The 21,229-nt window shown below is 43.8% G+C and overlaps 1 protein-coding gene across 4 annotated transcripts in view; it reads left to right on the plus strand.

Moving 5' to 3' along the window:
• Window positions 1–21,229, plus strand: part of aopep (aminopeptidase O (putative)) — an 81,842-nt gene that overhangs the window by 40,413 nt on the left and 20,200 nt on the right. The gene's annotated exons all lie outside the window — the stretch shown is intronic.

The raw sequence follows: 21,229 nt of genomic DNA on the forward strand, positions 1-21,229 counted from the left end.
GTCAGTCTGTGGATTGTGTCTCTGTTGATGTCCTAATCAGTTGGTGTGGCTTCAGTGTGTTTGGCCAAGGTCAGGGTTCACTTTCAGGGGTCGTCGGAAGTCAGAAGGGTGTGTGTGTGTGTGTGTGTGTGTGTGTTAATTAGGGCTCTCTAGGGATAGCTAATCCCCTCCACCCACTAACTGACACACACACACCCTCACTTACATGCATGCATGCACACACACGCCTGCATCATTAATGAACACACACTGATCTGTCAGCCACAGCAGGCCACAAGTCATTAGCAGGAGCAGAGCAGCTTTTATATATCAGTCTGATTATCCTCAAATATTGTCGACTGCAGGAAACATTTTCAGGGGTTCTCATCATCTTTTTATACAATTAATGGCACGAATAAGTTAGACAAGCGCCCCTCGGGTGTCTTTGAAAACTGCAGAATATAATTTGGGATGGGGAAAAAGCAAAATACTGGCGGTTGATTCATTTGTTGCCGAGAATATACGTACAATCAAGGTGCTACTCAGGGGGGCCGGGCCAGCTTTGACGCGACATAATGTAAGCCGTGGAGACAAATATATTCAACATTAAAGCTGTGCCCAATATCCAGAAGGTATGAAGGTAACATGAAGCCGCTGCGTGCTACTTTGGAGCACCATTTTCTGGATTGGATTATCCCCAATTCCTATGGTTTAAAGTGGAGTGCGCCGTGGGATCTGAATGAAATGCCTGCAGAGTCCATAGCCGGTGCAGCAGCCCCTTCAACCACCTGATAGTACCGTCTGGCATATTTACAACACACACACACACACACATACACGCGCACACACACACACACACAGAAATACACTTACTTCTAAGGGGCAGCAAAAGGGCCTCTTCCTGTTGGGGGAGAGAGTGCTGAAATCAGCCTCATGAAAGAATAGCCAATTACTGTCCACTTGGCCATACACAATAGTGAGAAAGAGGAGGGAGGGACGAATGTACGGACGGATGGAGGGAGGGCGAGCGGGATGTGGGAGTGGGGGTGTGGGAGGTCAGCGTTTGAAGTTACACCATAAAAGCCATCCTGAAAGGAAACACGAAGTGACCCCCCTCCCCCTTCCATCACCCCCTGTCTCCCCTCCTCTCTCTCCCTCTCTCTCCCCGGCGGCCCACCCCTCACCTCTCCTCCTCCTCCTCCTCTGCTCCCCTCCCTGTCTTTGTTTCTGTGTACAAAGTGTGCCCCTGGATGGACCAGGTGTATTTTATATTACTCCTTCATGTACTTCAAACACCACAGCCCCATTTCCTCTCTCCCCACTCCTCCTCGATCCCCCTTTTTCCTCCCTCTGCCAGCCTGTTGCGGGCCTATAAATCACCCAACAGACCCGATCTGAAAACGGAGAAGGAGAGGGGGAAAAAAAAAAAAAAAAAAGAGGGGGGGCGCGGGGGGGCAGACAGGGATTGAAACACAAGAGATAGTAAAGAAGAATGAGAGAAGAAAAGGTTGGTTGAGTGGATGAAAGATGAATGAAGATAGAACTGGAGCGTGGAGCAGGAAGAGTGAGAGATGGAAAAAAAAAAAAAAGAAACAATAGCTTCCCTTTCACTTGACACCACCGCTGGGCATTTTGCTTCCCCCACAGCCATTTTTTTAAGCTTAATTCAGATGGGGATGGAAAATGGTGCAGGTGAATCTAAGCCACTGGGACTGGGTGGAAACAATAGAAATAGAAAGGAAATAGCAGAGGAAGCCTGAGGAAGGAGAAGGGAGCAAACAGGTGAGGTAACGAAAGACTAGAAAGAGCGAGGGGGGGGGTTGCGGGTGAAAAGGTGTTACGAGAAAATAGAAAGGTATACCGAAGGAGAGCTGGAATAGGCAAGATGAAACTGAAGAGAGTCGAGGAGTGAGACTGAGAGCGGCAGTGGGTTAGAAGGTGATGACTGGGAACTCCGGGGAGGCAGTGAATCTGTTGCACACATTTGAGGAAATGAAGAACAGAGCGGACATTTAAAGAGAAACAAGAAGAGTGAAAAGGACAGAAGAGAGAAAAAAAATATATTACGGGACTGGACGGGTGATGTGAAAACGACAGAGGGCTTGGAAACAGGAGCAAGAAAGAGAGAGGGAGGGCGTGGAGGGAGGGGAATGAAGAGGGCTGGGTTGTTAGCAAGCTCAAATGAGGCCGGACCCGGGTTGTATTTAGCACTAATGACATCATGGATGATTAGGAAATCTTCACACACACATACACACACTCTTAGGTGCACACACATACACAGTGGAAACAGCCCGACACCCCCCACAGAGCGAGGCCTGAGATCTGGTCAGTTTAATAGAGGCAAAGTTTATTACCTCCTTCCCCTGTTTTAGGCTTTTGTGAGCGTGTGTATTCATACACATGTGGACATATATATGTGTGTGTGTGTGTGTGTGTGTCAGGGAATGTGAGCATCCTAGTGAGGGTGTAGTGTTTTTTTTTGTTTTTTTTTTTAGACATGCAACTGTATGTGCGTGTGTGATGCGGGTGCATGTGTCCAGTGTGTGTGGAGAGGTCTGTGGAGGGATATTAGTCACGCTCGTGTGGTAATGGGCCTCATTTCGCTCTCATTTTCATCTGCGGTCTCTATAATGAGAGGGTCCGTCTGCCCCTGCCGATCAGGACAGGAAACCCTGTGGGGCTAGGGCTTCGAATGGCGGGAGACCTCGGCCAAAATCTCTGGTAAAGAAACGTTCCTCTGCTCTTTAAAGATGCAGTTTGTGACATGCTAAGTGTTGGGTTTTACCTGCAGTCTTATAGAAGTGAATGGGGAACAGTTAGCTCCTCTGCAAAGTACCTCAAAATGTTGATATAGCAAATCAGATAGCATAAAACATGTCAGAGTACTTTAAATGCAAGTTTTAGATTTTGACCCGGTCACTTTAAAGTAGCTTGTTAATTTTACTAGGTTAAATCGCTCCAGTAGCCAGGAGTAGTGTGGATCTGTCTCACATATCTGCTGTAGCATCCTTAATGCAAGTATTTGGCGTACCTAGCGCCTGTGGTACGGGTGTGATAACATGCTATATATAGAAAGTGTTTACAAGGTTCTTCCCATGGTAAAACAAATCCAGGAAATGATGAATTCTTGTCATTCCTGTTGAGAAAGTCCAAACTATTTAGTCCTGTGCTGTTGTTGCCCATGTAAACCCTGCATATTTACAGCCAAAATTATCCTAATCATTTTTTGGTAGTCATGGTGATCATGATCAGTAATAAGTTTTAAATTATTTTCCTGCATCCCCTTTCTGCACCTCAGCTACACTTGACAATTTAAATAAAATGATTTCAGTATTTGTCATATGCCAGTGCTGTGCAAGACTAAAACTGCAATACATAATTACATGCAGCTCTCTCTCTTTTTTTTTTTTTTTTTTAACTCCCTACAGAGATTTGACATGGAGCTACAGCCTCGGTGTGATAATGTGTCTCAGAGCAGGGACCTCTCTCTCTTTCTGTGTGCCACGATAACTCAACAGATAGAGGAGAATAGATGCAGAATGAGTCAGCCACCATCTCAGTGTCACACTGTCACCTCATTCGCACCTACATGGCAATCCGCACCACTCTGGCTGACTGTATGGGTTACCGTGACAACATGTGCCACCAGTTTTGAGCTTGTGGCCAAGAAAACTTCAACAACAGGTTTTTTTTTTTTTTTTTTTTTAGGAATAATCTCTTTTACTGATTTTCTGATCCAAACACCGCACAGTGTCAGGGGTTGGATCTGCAGGCAGCTTTACCATATCAGCTCTAACTTTGTCTGCTCATTTTGCATTCAGCTCACGGGCCATTTTAAGATTATTAGAGCTAGGGGACATATTTCTAGGAAGTAGATAAAGATGATAATTAAAGTGTTGCTAGAGCAAGGCTGGTCATTAGGATCTAAAAGCTGCACTAGGAATTCAGACTGCAGGCGTAGCGACACATTAAAGGCTCGTAAATTTTTGGCAGGCACTAAGAAACAAATGGAGACAAAGTATACATCCAGTGAGTTTAGAAGACACTTTTTATTACAAATATGTCTGGAGCATAGGGAAACTGACACTCTCGGTAAATAGCGTTTCAGGTATCTGCTTTTTTTTTTGTTTTTTTTATTTGAGGAGACCTTATTTAAAGCAACAGCTCACTCACAATACATAATAGATAAAAGGTATGTTCCCACTTACGCCACATCTAATCTGTTCACCCAGATAGTTTGTGTGAGTTGGTGAGGTTTCCATCTGTTGCTCTCCTCTGTGCACCCCAATACAGCGGGGCCTGGATGGGCATAGCATTGTGAGACTCAAAACATGAAAAATTGATATGTGGAAAAACTCAACAGCAACACCTCTTTACAAAAACATGGCAGAGACACCTGACACAACCCACAGCCAAAACAATGAGTTTTGTCGGGAACTATTTCTTGCTGAAAAACACAGACAAACTGTATCTATCCACATTTCTATTTCTTTTATAAATACCCACCTAGCCCTGTTGTATTGGGGGTAGTGGGAGACAATAAAGTATACTGCACACTGGAAACTTCACCAAATCACATCTGGATATATAGATTGCTCTAGAGGTAAATTTTTGTTGGTTTGTTTTGGAGGAGGGGGGTGAACTCTTCTTTTTCTCTTCGCTTTAAACCACAAAAAATGGAGCTCAGTTTGGACCATTTTGGCTGAGATTCCTTGCACTGCTGATCCATCTGTGGCTGAGGTGCAGTGTTGATAGTAGTAGTGGTAACTGGAGCACCCCCGGGAGGGCAGACAGTGAGGAGGACTTGATCAAAGGCCTCTTCAGCAGGGTGGGGTTTTGCAGGTGGCGCACATTATTCTGCTCTACTAGGCTTCTGTAAGTGGAGGAGGGGAGGAATGCAGGAGAGCGGTATGGAAATAGTTTCAGCCTGTGTTGTTTGGGCTTGATAATGGCTTTGATTACTGTAAATGTAGCAGGGTAGTGGAGTTGCTTTGCAGGACATAACAGAGACAGACTGAAGTTAATCCTGTGCCGTGTTTTGCCAGTGTGGACTTAGACGTTACTGTGTGCCCAAATGTGAGAAATTGCCTTTCATAATGAGAAAACTTGAGGAGCAAATTTCCAGACAGTCTTGTCTCCGTTTCCTCTCCCCAGTCTCTCTCTCTCTCTCGGTCTCACTTCCTTTCTCTCACCCTGTGTTTAGAGTTTGACCGATACCCATGAAATAAAGCATATCCGTTTTGTAATGGTGTTTTTATGGCTTCTGCATTCTTGTTGTTTACTTCGATCAGATGTCAGCTACACAAAAAAAAAAAAAAAAAAAAACCGCTCACCCGTATTTGGGCATGTTAACTCCACCTCTAAGCACTGTTGGAGAAGAGTAAATTGCGCATCTGGTTTTCCTTCATCTCTGTTTTTCTCTATCTCAAATGTGCTGGCTCCTGGTTTATAGTATCCTCTCCTCCCTTCTCCCCTGATCTTTCTCTTACACTTTTTCTTTCTCTCTTTCCATCTCTCTTCTTCTATCTCTCTCTCTCTCCTTGATTTATTGGCAGTGAATCACAGATGAGGGAGTATTTAGGAGGAGAGATGGGTACATTCAGGGAAATGGCTGTTTCCGGCCAGACTTCATCACATCAGGACGGGAAATGATCGGAAGAGGAGTGTGTGTATGCGAGCGCGCGCACGTGCATATGTGTGTGTGTGTGTGTGTTCGTGCGCGTGCCAACTGCACTGTCTGGTCCAATTTCTCCAGCATCAGGCGGACTGGAGGTCTGCTAAAGAACGCTCAGGCTGGAGCTGCTACCAGGAGTCACAGCACCTCACTTGTCTTCCTTTGAATACAAACAGAGCCTGATGTTTACTGGACGTACAGCAACACAAACACACACCGCACCATCAGCCACGCATGCACCAAATCAAAGCTCTACTCTTTCAAAAAAACATTTATATTGCAGAATGCCCTGCTCTGTGAACTTTATGAGTTCCTCGCCTGTGCTTTTCCTTCACATCTTTTCACAGCATTTAGGGCACTCTCCCAGTAGCTGATATAAAAAGCTGAAGGAAAGTTGACTTCCTGCTGTCTCTAAAAGAAATATTACAAATTGAACCAAATTTTTAGTGTAAAATGCAAAATCGGAGTAAATTTCAGCCATATTATTTATCCATCACTGATTAATGCAACACAAGTTAGTCACCCTGTATGTAGCTCATGAAAGCTTTTGCATTTGCTAATTTTGCTGTTTGGAACACCCAGAGTTGGATAAAAAAAGTCAGCTGGCGCACAGAAACTGATCTGTTTTGTGCGTGTGACCGGCGTGTTTGTGGAAAAACACAATGAAATCCTCCGCAGTTATAGCATGAGCAATGATAGCCACCGTGGCCGAACGTAATTTCATGTGCATGTTGGAAACATCATATTTACCCTGTTTGCGAGTTAGTAGCGCATGAAAAAGCCGCTCAAAGTTGCAATTACAAATGGAAAATTTGAAAATGTCGATGATACCCAAGTTCCCGAGCAGTGACATTTCATAATGGCAAAAGTGTGTGTTTTCTACTTCGGCAGCAGAATCTCCAGTCTTCATTGTGTTGCCAAGTAGAGAGGACATTTTCACTCTTTTGTCTATATATTTTTATAAAACCCATTAAAAAAAAAAAAACACCATTCATGTTTGATGCTTCCAGGCTGCTATGGTGGCCTAATATTTCCGACCCAAAGATAGAAAAGATATTGTAATTATATTGTATTGTAATTGTAATGGCGACAGTGTTTGATTGACAAGTGCAGTGCAGAAACACCATCACAGCAATCACTTTTCATTAAAGAGTTTGCCAATTGCTACTTTAAATGAAAAGTGAACATCTGTTTTATCATGTAAGAATGCAATTTGGCACAACACATGTTGTCTAAGGTCTGAAATTGTGTTTTTTTTTTTGTTTTTTTTACAGTGTATTTGCCGATACGCAGTGAAACATAAAACTGCCAGAATTTGCAGTGTCTTTGATGTGACAGTCTCCTCCATATGAATTAGTCTGCATATGGAGCATCGGTAAAGGCATCACAGGTGTACAGTGGGGAGGCCATAGTGTGTTTTCATGCTGTTTCTGGCTCTGTGGTCGCATGTCACGTGTCAATCCATGTACACAATGTACTCTCCACACCATGACTGATAGATCCCAAACTTGAGGAGTGCCTGGGGAGAAGAAGAAGAAGAAGGAGAAGGAGACGGGGGGGAAAGAGCGAGACAGCAGCAAAAAAAAAAAAAAAAAAAAAGTCATGTGCTTTCTATTATACGCAGGCACTGCCATTCATAGATGGACAGGCAGCGTGGACACACACATGCACACACACATGCACACACACACAGCTACAAGAGGGTGGATTACTGCATTCCTTTGAGCACATCAGAATGAAAGATTCCTTAAGGCTCAGCTTATGTGAAGTAGGATGGAGAGAAACCGAGGAGCAGGAGGAAAGAGAGAGAGAGAGAGAGAGAGTACAGAATGCTGAAAGACAAACAACAGAGCGAGAGAGAAAACGACAGATTCAGATCCATAAAAAAAAAAAGTCTCTCTGGTTTTGTTATGCTCTGTGGTATCTGCTATGAGAAGTGCTGACCAGGAGGAAACGGCCAAACGGGAATCAAGGGATCAGTGTGGCAAACAACAACTGTTTGATTCGTCCATCTCCCACATTGGCTTCACGTCAGTATGCTGTTGATTTAGCAAAATGCACCATGGAAACTTTTCAGTCTGAGGGTGGATAATGTTTAGGTCTGCACATGTGTTTTGTGACAAACTTGATGTAATAAACCACAAATCCAACTCACACACATGCACATACAGTACATCTACACAGCTGTATAGCCGCATGCTTTATTGCCCTGGGTAATTGGTAGTGGTCCCTCCACTTTATCAGACTCCAGAGTTTAGCCCATAAAACTCAAGGCATAATATTACAGGATATTACTGGATAAGCAGACTGAGAGTGAAATCCCCGCTTGTGTCAGTGAACTTAAGTGCATGTGTACTTTTATAGTAATGATATGTAGACGCAAGAGTTGGCATTGGCACTGATTTCTCGATTCAGTTTCATTCTGATTCAGAATATTGCCATACAATTCAGTGATGATTTCGATTTGGTTAGGGGCAATCTGTCTAATCTTGGAAGCAGTTGTTTTAACTGACATCATTTCCACTGACTAATAACATTTTCTTGATAGATTGATGTCATTTTTATTGCATTAATGCCGGTTTTTGTTATGGATGCATGTTTTTGATTGTGGTTTTATTTCTTTGTGTGCAATCTTGAAGAACTTGAAAATGACAGCTTGCGTTCTCACTGAGAACTGTTTTTTTTTGTTTTTTGTTTTTTGTTTTTTTAACCATCATGGCTTTTAAATCCAAAATGCATAAAGACATCTGCCTTTGGGCTTTATGGCGGCAGATCCAGGGGAGGGGAGTTCTCCCCATTGTTTGTTCATTCATTCAAACATATAATTTGGTCAGCTGATTTCCTGTAGGCTCGTAGTTCAGCAGATATCTGCAGGACGGGGAGTATGCTACAATTAACATTCAGCAAAAATCTTCACCCATCCACTTAAAAAGACATAGACCAATCAATCTTGTGATCAGTGGTAAAGCTGCTCTGTGCTGCCTACGTCATTGTTTTCCTCGAGAGAGAGCGATGCTGCCCAACCCTGCTGCAGTGCAGCCTACGTTCAATTTTGACCCCAGATGCCGGCGACCCTTCAAAGCACGTCCAATCAGATTCAAGATACCAGCAGTCAACACTGAATGTGTTGCGTTATATGCCATTAATTTAAAAAACATCACAGCCAAGAATGTCAGCAGTGCTACAGGTTAATTTTCCTCTGTTGCTAATAGCCAGGCCAGGAGCGCAGCTCACACCGCTTATCAGGTGGAAGCACCTTAAGAATTCATAATGGACGGTGCAAATGAATATTGAGATTAATCATAAGATCAGTGGCTCTGCCCAGCCCTTGGAGACAGTATTGTGTTTTAAAGGCTGTCTGGCTGAATTGTGAAGTCAGTTCCTTGACTCTGCAGTCTGATCAACCCCATTCATATTCCATCGTGTAATCTGAGAAATAACCAGTAACCAAAGCTGTTTTATGATCAAACTGTCAAAGCAGCTGTTTTTTTGTTTGTTTTGGGGTTTTTTTTGTCGTTGTTTGTTTGTTTGTGTTTGTTTGTTTGTTTTTGATAGATTCAAGGTTCCAGATAGCAGCATTGGAGGCTACAGAGGAGGGAGAACAACAACTGTTTAGTTCATCCCCTTTGATGAGCCGGTGAAAAAGAATGAGATGGAAGAAAATTAAAATGTAACAGCAGCGGAAGTGTGAGAGACGGGGAGATTTATGTGGCGAGATGGGAGGAGAGGAGAGAAGGGAGATGGCTCCATTTCTGTTGTGTTAATGAGGAAGAGAGAGAGAGAGAGAGAGAGAAAGTGAGAGAGAGACAGAGAGAGAGAGAGAGAGAGAGCGCCAGTGTGTATTTGTCTCATTTATCACTCAGCAGCAGCTCCGTTTTCGGGGTCATTTGAAGCTCACAGCCTGTCTCATCTCGTCCGGGGACTCCCTGCAGTCTGTGCGTGTGTGTGTGTGTGTGTATGCGTGCGTGTGTGCATGCATGTATGCGTGTGCGCGTGTGGGTAAGTGTGTATAAACAGAATACCAGTGAGGGTTGACAATGCTGACAAGACATTTGACAGCAGGCAGAGGTGGTCAGATATACCACTTCAGGTTTTATGGCTCTCAGAGGAGCGCACCCGTTTATACACACACACACGCACATACACACACACACACACACAAACCTGAGGTGGTGGGATGGGGGGTTGGGGTTATAGAGGGTGAGGGTTGCCACAGCAGGCTTTTCACTGAAATGGTCATACACACACACACAAACACACACGGACACACACTGAATCCCAGAAGCATTTGAGTGTCATTAAAGTGCAGCTGTGTTTGTCTTTCCAACACACATGGAAAACATATCAGGGACAGAGAGAGAGAGATAATATAGCCTCCTGAATATGGCCGCTATTGTACACACAAAACAAGCACAGCACTTTGTCATAGCTTTGGCTTGCACACACACACACACACACACACACACACACACACACACACACACACACACACACACACACACACACACAGCTACACATTGTTCATTTTGGAGTCTATTCAAATACCAATTTAGACATATAATGCAGTTCTATAAAGAGGCAGTGTAGCGTGGAGGTCACGGTGTTAAACCCAGTGACACTTTAGCCTGTTGGTTAGAGGAGAGTCATGTTCAATATGCTGCCGGGCTGTAAAAAGAACTAACTCTTTAGTGGGAGGGAAATGAATCAGTGCTTTTCAAATAAAAACCATATAAGGGGCTGATTTAGGCGTCACCTCACAGCTTTCATAGGTATAATGGCGTGCGCGCGTGTGTGCGTGTGTGCGCGTGTGTGCGTGTGTGCGTGTGCGGTCGCGCACGTGAATGGAGGGTAGTGAGTGCTAAAACATCTGTCTTTCCCGGTAATGATTGGGGAGCCGACAGGGCCCTCAGACTGCCCTGACGTAATTAGCCTCATCAAAAAAAAAAAAAAAAAAAAAGAGAGAAAGGAAAAAAGCGGGCACACATACATACAAACCTGCACACACACACACACACACACACACACACAGAGTAATGAGAGCAGTGTGCTACTAGGCCCATAGACGCCAAGGATTATAGAAATACCCGCACATGAATCCAATAACTACGTGTCTCAGAGATCTGAGAGGGTGTGTGTTTGGGTGTGTGTGTGTATATGTGTGTGTGTTGTTGTCAGACAAGCAGCCCGGCTTATGATGTCTTTCTTTCACTTGTGGGGTGCACAATTGTAGCGCTGCCAAATGGGCTGACTCGCCTCTCTAAAGCAGCATTGTTTTTCATTTAAATCAAGGTGGGGTTTTGCCTCAATCTTAAATTTGCGAAGATACAAATCGATGGTGCAAGCATTACCATACACACACACACAGACACACACACATGTGCGTACCATACACGTGCTTGCTTGTAAACTTGTAGACTGATCCATGATACCACACACACAGATGAAAGATGTCCCAGTTTCAAGCTATTCACCGTCCCACACAGACTAGCAGCATCTTACATCTGAACACTACGAATGCACTTAGAAGTCATAGTTCTTTGCAGCTTATTTTCTTCCAGTTTGAAAAATGAAGGAATAAAAGACAAGAAATTAGCGGCAAGATGGTCTTAGGTAGAGCTGAACAATATGTTAAAACCATCGCATTGCAATTATTTTTTACAGATACTGTGATACTTAGACATGATTCACGATTTTTTAGCGGGAATGATCATTTTTGAGTTTACTGTTGCAGTCTCACGGTGCTTTAGAGGCCCACAGTTTACAGAAAATGAAAAACACAACAACACCCAGCCTAAATCCTCATAGCAGGCAAAAAAACACTCCTCCAAAAAAAAAACTCTGAAGCCAAAAAGGGGAAAAATGGATGAAATCTCTGGAAGAATCGCAGAGAGACAGAAGCCCATTCCAATCTGTCCAGGAGGGCAATGGGTGTCAAATAGGCAATTATTAGACTAACTCACATACAGTCAATTAGTTAAATGAAATGAAATCAAACAAGTCAAATCAGGGGCAGAATAAGACAAATCTTACATTAGGAATAAGCATCAAACAAGCAGACAATGCAGAAATTAATTACAGTTACAGTTACAGTTTACATTCAGCAGAGGCTTTTATGCAAAGTGACGTACATATGAGATTTTTATACACCACAAGAATGGATGTATTCAGGAGAGAACAGCGACATGAAGTGCCTTAAAGCTCTGGTTCTGGTCTAAAGGACACATGTGCTACAAGGCAGTGCAAAGAGGGAATGTAAAGAGTGCATGAAGTGCATAGAGGAAGGAAGGAAGGAAGAACGGATGAATTTAGCCTTTTCTTAAAGACCGGGAGGGACTCCGCAGATCGAATGGAGTTTGGCTTGTTCCACTCCCGAGGAGCCACACAGGAGGAGAGTCTAGCCAGTGATTTAGGGCCTTGTTGTGCTGGCAGCACCAGGCGCCGCTCCATGGTGGAGCGACGTGGGTGGGAAGGAGTGTAAAACCTGAATGTGGGAGTCCAGGTAGGTTTAATTGATGATCATGTGATCTTTGCTGTCTTCTTATGTCTGGAGAATACAGTTTGTAGGCCTGGGCATCTCTGTGGCACCAGAGCATTTCATTTGTGATGATGTTTTCTACCACATTTTATCTTCATCAAACAATTACACCTCCTGATTTTGCATTTTGCCAAACAGTGGTCCCTCGTTAATCGCGGGAGTTACGTTCTAAAAATAACCCGCAATAGGCGAAATCCGCTAAGTAGTCAGCTGTATTTTTTACAATTATTATAGATGTTTTAAGGCTGTAAAACCCCTCACTACACACTTTATACACTTTTCTCAGACAGGCATTAACATTTTCTCACTTTTCTCTCTTGTTTAAACACTCAAAGTTCAAACCTTCGTAGAAAAGTAAGTCCAGTAAAAAAAAAAAAAAAAAGCATGCAAAATTGCACTAAAAAAAATCCGCGAAACTGCGAGGCCGCGAAAGGTGAACCGCGTTATAGCGAGGGACAACTGTATTGTAATTTTGATCATATTCAATTGTTCAGTCCTAATTTGAGGACAATTTAATGTTCCGAACACAGCCAGACGTTGCATTTCCGTCACACTATCATTGATGACAGAACAGAACCAATGTGTTAATCCCTCCAGATTCTGGTGTAATCTGGTATGTAAGACAGTCAGACAGACAGACAGACGGTAAAAGCCCTGCAGTTCTTGCCAACAGCCACACTACAGGCGACAGCCTCAGCTCCAACCCAGCCCTCTCCCCATTCCAGAATATCAAGTCTTGCTAAGCTGGATGTGATATTTCACTTCATTTCGTTATGTGTTATGTCCCAGGAAAAGAGAGAGAAAAAAGTTTCTTTCCCTGGCGAGAGGATGGTTTTAATGTAAAGTAAACAACATGTTTCAAAAATGGTTCCGCCTGTTTTTTGTTGTTGTTTTTTTCTCATTGTTGTTTGTGTTGCTCTCTCTCTTCCTTAATCTCTCCTCTGTCCCCTGTATGGGGTTTTCTGTCATTCTCTCATATCGATCCACCTTTTCGGATCTTGTTAGTGTGTTTGTGTGTGTGTGTGAGAGAGAGAGTGTGTGTCTGCCTTTCGCTCAGCCCGTCTTGCTTCCATGTCTTTGTAGTGGTGCGTGACTCCGCGGCTGTGTGTCTGTGCAGCAGATATCTTGGCTTAGTCCGTCCCACATACCTCTGTCAGCTCAGACTGCTTAAATCCAGCCAGCCCGGAGTTCACACAGGAGACAACACACACATACACACAAAGAGATCCACAAACATGTCTCGCTATCTTTGTGTGTTTTACTGACGCACACAAAAACCCCACTGCACACACACACAAGCGCAGACACAAGCACACACTCACACATGCAGAAAGACTCATGTTTGTTCATATCCAGAGCCAGAGGGACCCCGTAGCGTATCTGCCGTCTTGTCTGAACTGCATGTCTCTCATTTTACTTCCTGCCAACGAGGGGGCAGCCAAAAGGAAGAGTCATCCCCTGCTCCTCACCGTTTATTCGTCTCCCACCACATGTTCTTTATCCTCAGCACATCTCGATATCTGTTTCACTCTCTCTGTTTCACTGTTTCTTTTTATTATTGTCTGTCTGTCTCTCTCTCTCTCTCTCTCTTTCATCCTATCTCTCCGTCTATCTTTTCATTCTCCTTGTTCTCTCTGCCTCCGTCTCTCTTCTTCCTCAGCCTGTCTGTCAGCAGCAGCATAGATGCTATCGCTCCACACTGGAGGTCATCACCAGTGCATGTTTGTGTTTTGCCCCTATTATGGTTGTCGTGTTCCTAAACCTGGCTTGAATCGAGGAATCCTAGTGGCTTGTTTGCGTATGCATGTCTGTCAGTGTGTGTGTGTGTGTGTGTGTGTGTGTGTGTGTGTGTGTGCTCTTGTGTCTCCTCTACAGAGTGAATGCTAACATTTGGAAGCCCCAGCCCGTATGAAATGGCACGATGGAATTACCAACACTTGATTATGCAAGCTGACAAAGGTTTGCAACCCCTTAGACTGCGTGCCTTTTGGTGTGTGTATCTCTGTGTGTATGCCTGTGCGGGCAGTCCGTCACTGAGTCTCGGTGTCTTATTAACCCCAATGATTATGGTAAGCAAGAGCAGTAGCCAGCACTGATAATATTTATCCATGATCTTTAAAGGCAGCTGCAGCGTGGCTGGTGAGCTCTGTTTTTTCTCTCCCAAACGATAATATTTAACCACGACCCCTGGGCTGCTCTCGCCCTAACAGGATCAGGCCAGAACAAATGACATGAGGAAATTAAACCTGGGTGCTCTGCTATTTCCAGCCTGAGTCACACTTCATACTTTGTGGAACGGGCAATTGAATATTTGTGAGAAAACTGAATGTACCCTATGTGTCTCTGTATGTTTACACATGTGCAGAAGAAGACAATACTAATACAGTATTTTAGTAGTGATTATTCAGTTTTTTCCAGGGGGGGAACCCCTCTGAAACAGAATTAAGACCATCACAGAGCACTAGCATTAAAATCCATAAAAAATCATAGTAACATATTCATGCATGCTTGGAATTTAGCAGTTAGTTTACTATTGATTAATTACAGTAAAAAGCATCATATCCATGAAAGGTCAATATTGGCCTGATGTACTGTATCCAAGTTGATATGACATTGTAACCTTACCATGCATGCACATACTGTGTCTGAGCAGGTGAATGAAAGTAACAAGAGGTCAGCCATGAAAGGATTTTTCAAAGCAACTTGAGGAAATTGTGTGGAAAAGGATAAATAAGTCAGTAAAGTATATAATTGAACATAGCCAGGAGAGCAGTATGGCAAATCATGACAACATATAACAAAGAGACAAATCGCCTCAGCAGAGTGGAAGTTCACCCACAGAGAGAGAAACACCATAAAACTCAGGTTTCCGCTCAGTTCAGGACTTGATGACAGCCTTCCAAGAACGACTGAAAATTATTTTGAGGCCCAACGGTGGCCTTAGTCCTCATGAGCTATCGGATACTTGGATGAACTCAGCTTTCTGTTGCTCAGTCTACCCCTCCACCCCACTGGCATGTACTTGTGGAGAAACACCTTGCAGAGAGCACCTATCAAAAGCACACACACACACAAGGCACATGCATGTGTGTGTGTCTCTGTCTCTCTCCATCCATAGTAGCAAAAATGCCTTGTGTGCACATGTGTGTGTTCTGTACCTATGATCAGATACTCAGGTGCAAGGTTAAAGGTGGTGTTGCTCCTCCAGCTCTCTTCTCCATCACCCCTTTCTCCTCACCTGTTTCCTTTTGTCTAAGCTGACCTCCAGCTGGATGTGTCACCGTGGTTCTCTCTCTCTCCCTCCCTCTGTCACACACACACACACACACACACACACAGCAGTCCTATTGTTCCAGTCCGGTGTCAAAGGCCTCTCTGTGATGTGTGCATTGAGGGTTTGTTTGTGTCTCCATCACGAAGGGACCAAGGGACTGTGAGAGGAGGAGGAGGATGGAGAAAGGGAGGCGAGGGAACCGCTCACTGGAGACATTTACATTTGTCGTTTGCGGCGAAGTGTAGTGTAGCAGAAATTAATTAAACGCACATTGTTTTAGAGGTGTGTGTGTGTGCACGTATGTGTGAATGAGTATGAGTCAGAGATTTGATGAGTAGGAGAGAAAACATTTTGATTACCTTAATGATCAGTGCTAAATTGCAGGAACGCAGAATTTGATATAATAAATAGTCTGCTCACTCTACACTCTGCAGCTCCATCAAGACGGTGCAAATTGTTGAGACAGTGACGGAAAGCTGTTTCCAATGTGACTCAGGTGCTGCTGCAGGTGTGTACTTTGGGTGTGTGTTTCTATGAATGTGTGTATGTGTGTGTGTTTGCCTGGCAGATACCCCCTTCGGAGCAGACACTCAGCCCCCACTGCAGGGCTCACTGTGTGTATGCTTTCTCAGCTTAACCCCCGACCCTCAACCCCGCTGTGACCCCATGCTGCTCTCTGATTGGCCACTGAACTTGACGGCCGACAGGGAAAAAGGGAAAAGAGTAGCTACCAAGGGCTGCCTATTCTAACAGCCAGCAGCTGATTGAACACTCCCACACAAACATGCATGGATATCCACACATAGGGACGTAGACAAGGTTAAATGTGGGGAATTTCTAAATTGCCCATGTAAATGGTTTATACTACCATTTTGATTTTGACTTGATCCCTAAATATCAATTCTTGCGACATCCCTTGTTTGCTTGACCTTTTTATTCAAAGCACCTGACTGTGCACACTCCACCACACATAATACATACATGCACATAGCTGTGCTGATGATTATCCACCACACATACAAGTGACAAAGAACACCACACGTAAACACACACACACACACACACACACACACACAGTACACAGTAGTAGCACAACGTGAGTGAGACAGAGACTTGTTTGTTTTCTAAATGGTCTCTGTTGATTGGCAGTGTATGCTACGTGTTATGAATAATTGTTCCCCATCTCACTTATATTCATGCTGCTGAACATTTCTGCCACTTTGCCTGTTGTTGCTGCTGCGCGTGTCTGTGAATGTCAGGAGATACAGTGATGAGACAATTGATCCAGACAGTCCTCCTGATTACAAGGTCAAAACTTGAAAACCTCTCTCTCTCTCTCTCTCTCTCTCCCTCTCTCTTTGTCTGTCTCCAACTCTCTCAAAGCCTCTCTGTGAGTTTGAGTCCTGATTAAGCTCATTGGTGTACGCCAGCATTGATTGTAATGTTGTAATGGGCACACAAACACACACAGATATACACCCACATCCCATTATCTGTAACTATTGTGCCTGTTGATTACAGCAATTTTAAAAACAAAACAAAACAAAAAAAAAAAAGAAAGAAAGAATGAAATTAAACGATTAGATCGCAGACAGCTTGCGGCAGCTGTAGGTCATCACCGAGGTCATCAGTCTGTCACAGACTTTGACTCTGAGATCATCACTGCTCTGCCGCAGCAGGTGTGACATCCTTAGATTATGACAGAGAAGCCATTTCCCTCTCCCATGCTGAAAGTGTAACGTGTGGCAGCACAGCTAACCTTGCACCTGTAGAGTAATAGAACAAGTCCCCCCATTTATATATATATGTGTGTGTGTGTGTGTGTGTGTGTGTGTGTGTGTGTGTGTGTGTGTGTGTGTGTGCCTCTGCATGCTCCAGTTCATTACCTGAAGTAGGTTCTCAGAAGGTGCAATTTCAGTGAGCCTTGTCTTTTCAGCCCTCATGTAGCCACTGATTGTGATATTACAATGTGTTGCATGGATGTGTTTTGTTTTAGTCACTCGCCATCCTCATAGCCTTGCCTTCATTATCGCCGCCCCCTCTACTAAACGCCCATACTCATGCATCCACATGCAGACACTCCCACTATGACAGTGGCATTTTGCATACATGTAATTTATAGCTAAATGAAGTCTTCTGTTTCTAGCTGGGAATAGTAACCTTGTATTAGGACTCGATGTACACAGATTGAGACTTTAACATTGCACTAGCACCTTAAACGTCTCGGCTCCATTATCCTTTGTTAGGACTGCTCAGTGACTTCGGTATTAGGAAAGACACAGGGAAGAGATAATGGTGCACTGAATGCCAACCTGCTGCCATTTAAAGGTTACTAGACATTTCCTCGCATCTCAGAGCAGCAATACGCTTGTAAGCAGTGTGACGCATATGGTCTTCACTCTTTATAGTAGCTTTATGATGGGAACAAATGTAATGTTTTTTAAAAGTGCTACCAAGAGTGTTTTCTTTCTTTTTGCATATCGACACCAAAAAAATAAATAAATAAAAAAATAAAAAATATCACTGGCATTTCTTGCTTGCAGAACGGTAGAAAGTTTTTTGTGAAACACTTAACAATCCCCCAATCTGGTAACAAGCTGCCTCTTCGTGGTCAGTTTTGTAGCATGTTTTAGTCGACATATTGTTTGCTTACTGACAAAACAAAACAAATCTCTCTACTTTCTGTTCCATCTCCATCTTGCTTGTTTACAATGACACTTGTCTCCTGACATTCTTTGTAGCAACTGGCTGATTGATTAAAAAAAAAAAAAGAAAAAAGGCTGACATCATGGCATTTTCAGGAAAAAATCAGCTGTTTTCTACCTCTAAAAGCACTGGTTCCATGTTTTTTTAAGGAGCAGTCACTTCCCTTAGGATTACAAAAAAATGCTGTGGCATTTGGGCAAAAAAATACTCTGTTCACACCATTAGCAATCAGTCTGCTACATTCATCCATCCATTTTTTTTTTTTTTTTTTTTTTTTTGCTCTTTGCTCGCTATTTTATGCGTGGCTGTTTACGCCACTTTCCTGTGCATTTTAATTCTCCGCAGCTGTATGGAGCAGTTAAAGGCTAATTAAAAGTCCTAGTATTTGCGATGCTGTTTGGACTGTCATGGTTGTTGAGGGAGGCTTAGCAGCTGCTTAGTGCGCTGCGTACCAGTAGCTTTTCTCCTCAAGACTCCTGCGCCTATGGGTGCATTTACAGCAGACGACAACGCCGGGCCCTTAAATCGAGAGTAAAACAAAGAGGGACAGAAAGAGATAAAGAAAGCAGGGAGGAGCTTTTAGTCGGAGGAGCCAGACAAACAGATTGGAGCAGTGAAAGGAAGAGTGAAAAGGAGTTGGTATGGAGACGGAGAGAGAATCAGGGAGGGGAGCAGACAGTGATGGAGACAGAGTGAGAGGGAGAGAGAAAGGGAGGGATTTGTGGGAAAGAAAGGGTGAAACCTAAGTACCTGAGGCGTGGGCTGAGGCCTTTCGCTGCTGGTGCCAGAATGTGTTTTTACGAGCCTGCGGTCAGACAGAAATAAAAGGCCGCCAAGCGACTGAATGGCATCACACACACATGCACACGCGCGCACACACATGGTTCAATGGCCTCTCAGAAATCACAGTTTGGTTTAATAATGTCACAGTTATTCAATGTCTCCAACCCCCATAATGCAGTGTGACTGAACAAGCATTCGGAGACACCGCACTCTCCCCGGCGGTATGGAGGGGGGCAGGAGAGGGGAGGTAAGAGGGGAGAAGAAAGCATTAAGAACACCTCCATACTCCTTTTTAAAGGAGCCAGGAGGATTGAAAGAGGTTCTCTTATGTTTTTTTGGAGTCATTATATTGATTTTATGGTCAGTTTCCTCAATAGTTGACTTTTTCTACACGTCCCCTTTTATGCTCTGCTCACTCTTTCTTTCTTTCTTTTTGCTCTTTCTCGCATTTTTCTTTTTCCTCTTTTCACCTCTCTCATTTTATGTCACTTCCCCATTTTTATGTCTTACTGCCCAAGCTTTGAAACAGAACGGCTTACAGTGAGCGCAACAGCAGGGTGAGCTTCACGTCTTCAATTACTATCATAACAAGCAACCAAAAAGGAAGGATTGCATGGATCAGAGCCATTATGGCCCCGACAGTGTTGCTGCGAGAGGAACGCTGGAAAACAAAGAGCCAAGGAGAGCAGCGGTTCCTTTTTTCTTGTAAATGAGTGTGTGTAGAGGTGGAAATGTGGAAGAGGAGCTATGATTCAGTGCTGGCGGGGCAACGTGAGGCACTTTTCGAAGAGACATGATGAAAAATGAGGAGTGACTCTGCTGCTCTGACCGGAGCAGGAATTCACAAACCAGTTGAGCAGTGCCTGATGGACGCAGAGAGACAGGAAAACAGGACACACGGTGGGGGGGGGGGGGGGGGGGGGGGGACACTGCCCTCCTCGGAAAACCTCAAGGCGGCGAGTGATACATGAAAATCTCTTTGATCAAATTAATACTGTCAACACACAGAAACGCTGCGAGTAAGGACACGCGCGCTCCATCTTATGTACACATCACAGAGAGTAGTACTCCATGCAGTTGCCATGGAAATAATGAACAAATGATGGAGCACTGGAATGAGAGAGAAAAGGGTTTAAGATTTACAGAATTAAAAAAAAAAAAAAAAAAATTTAGTCAACCCTTTTCATCATTCACACCACCTCTAGAAGGAAGGACGGAGCTGAATGGATGCAGGGACACAGATCTGTCAAACTATTCAGCAGCAACTTTTAACTCTCCCTTTCTCTTAGCACCACTGACATTAAGCTGGGAAATCTCCTCACTATAAAGCCTCCATTGATGCATAGTGTGTGTTTGTGTGTGTTTGTGTGTGTACATGTGCGAAAAGGTTAAAGAGCGTTCCATTCATTTTGTACTGTAGGAACATTTTAAATACGGACAAGACTTACTGCAAAAAGGACAGTTTCACACACACAGGAAACAAACACACACATCTACACATGTTGGACCATACATGCTTTATGATGTATATACATTTGTGGGGGCAGACTTAATATCCTGTGTTTACTAAATGTGTCAGCAGCTTCCCTCACCATTGTGTTGTCCTTGTCAGTCAATCGTCTGAGCTGTCTACTTTGCTGTTTGTGTGTGTGTGTGTGTTTGTTTGCGTATGTGTGTGTCAGCCATTGTTCTATAGAGGTTTAGAGGTCAGTGTGTGAAGGGGACATTTCAGCAACTTATTTCCCTGAGGTCCATGTGAGGGAAGGCTCAATATAGAGCGAGTGCAACCCACCCATGTCAGCGGTTTGTCTGGAGGAATTGTGTGTGTGTGTGTGTGTGTGTGTGTGTGTGAGAGAGAGAGAGTCTTTGTTTCTGTGTGTGCATTATTGTACTTGAGTTAAAGAAATGTGTGTGACAGAGAGAGAGAGATTGTCTGTTTTGTTAGTTTTTCACCGTTAGCATTCCACAGCTTTGATGGGTGGCATGGGAATGAACTGTTTCTTTCATGTGGCCAAACTTGCTCTCATGTTTGTGTGTGTGTACGTGCATGTGCGTGTCCATGTTTGTGTGTGTGCTTGTGCACATGATGAGATCCTTTCACATGGCTTGTTGAGATAGAGGGATAGGTTTCCCCTTTTAGTGGAAAAGTGCTTTCAGCACTGCACTATTAAAGGCTATTGTTAGATTTATCCATGACCTGGGCATGACATTAGACTGTGTGTGAGTGTGTGTGTGTGTGTGTGTGTGTGTCCGTCCGTCCATCTGTTTGTCTGGG

Source organism: Myripristis murdjan, chromosome 9 (assembly GCF_902150065.1).
Source record: "Myripristis murdjan chromosome 9, fMyrMur1.1, whole genome shotgun sequence".
NCBI lineage: Eukaryota > Metazoa > Chordata > Actinopteri > Holocentriformes > Holocentridae > Myripristis > Myripristis murdjan.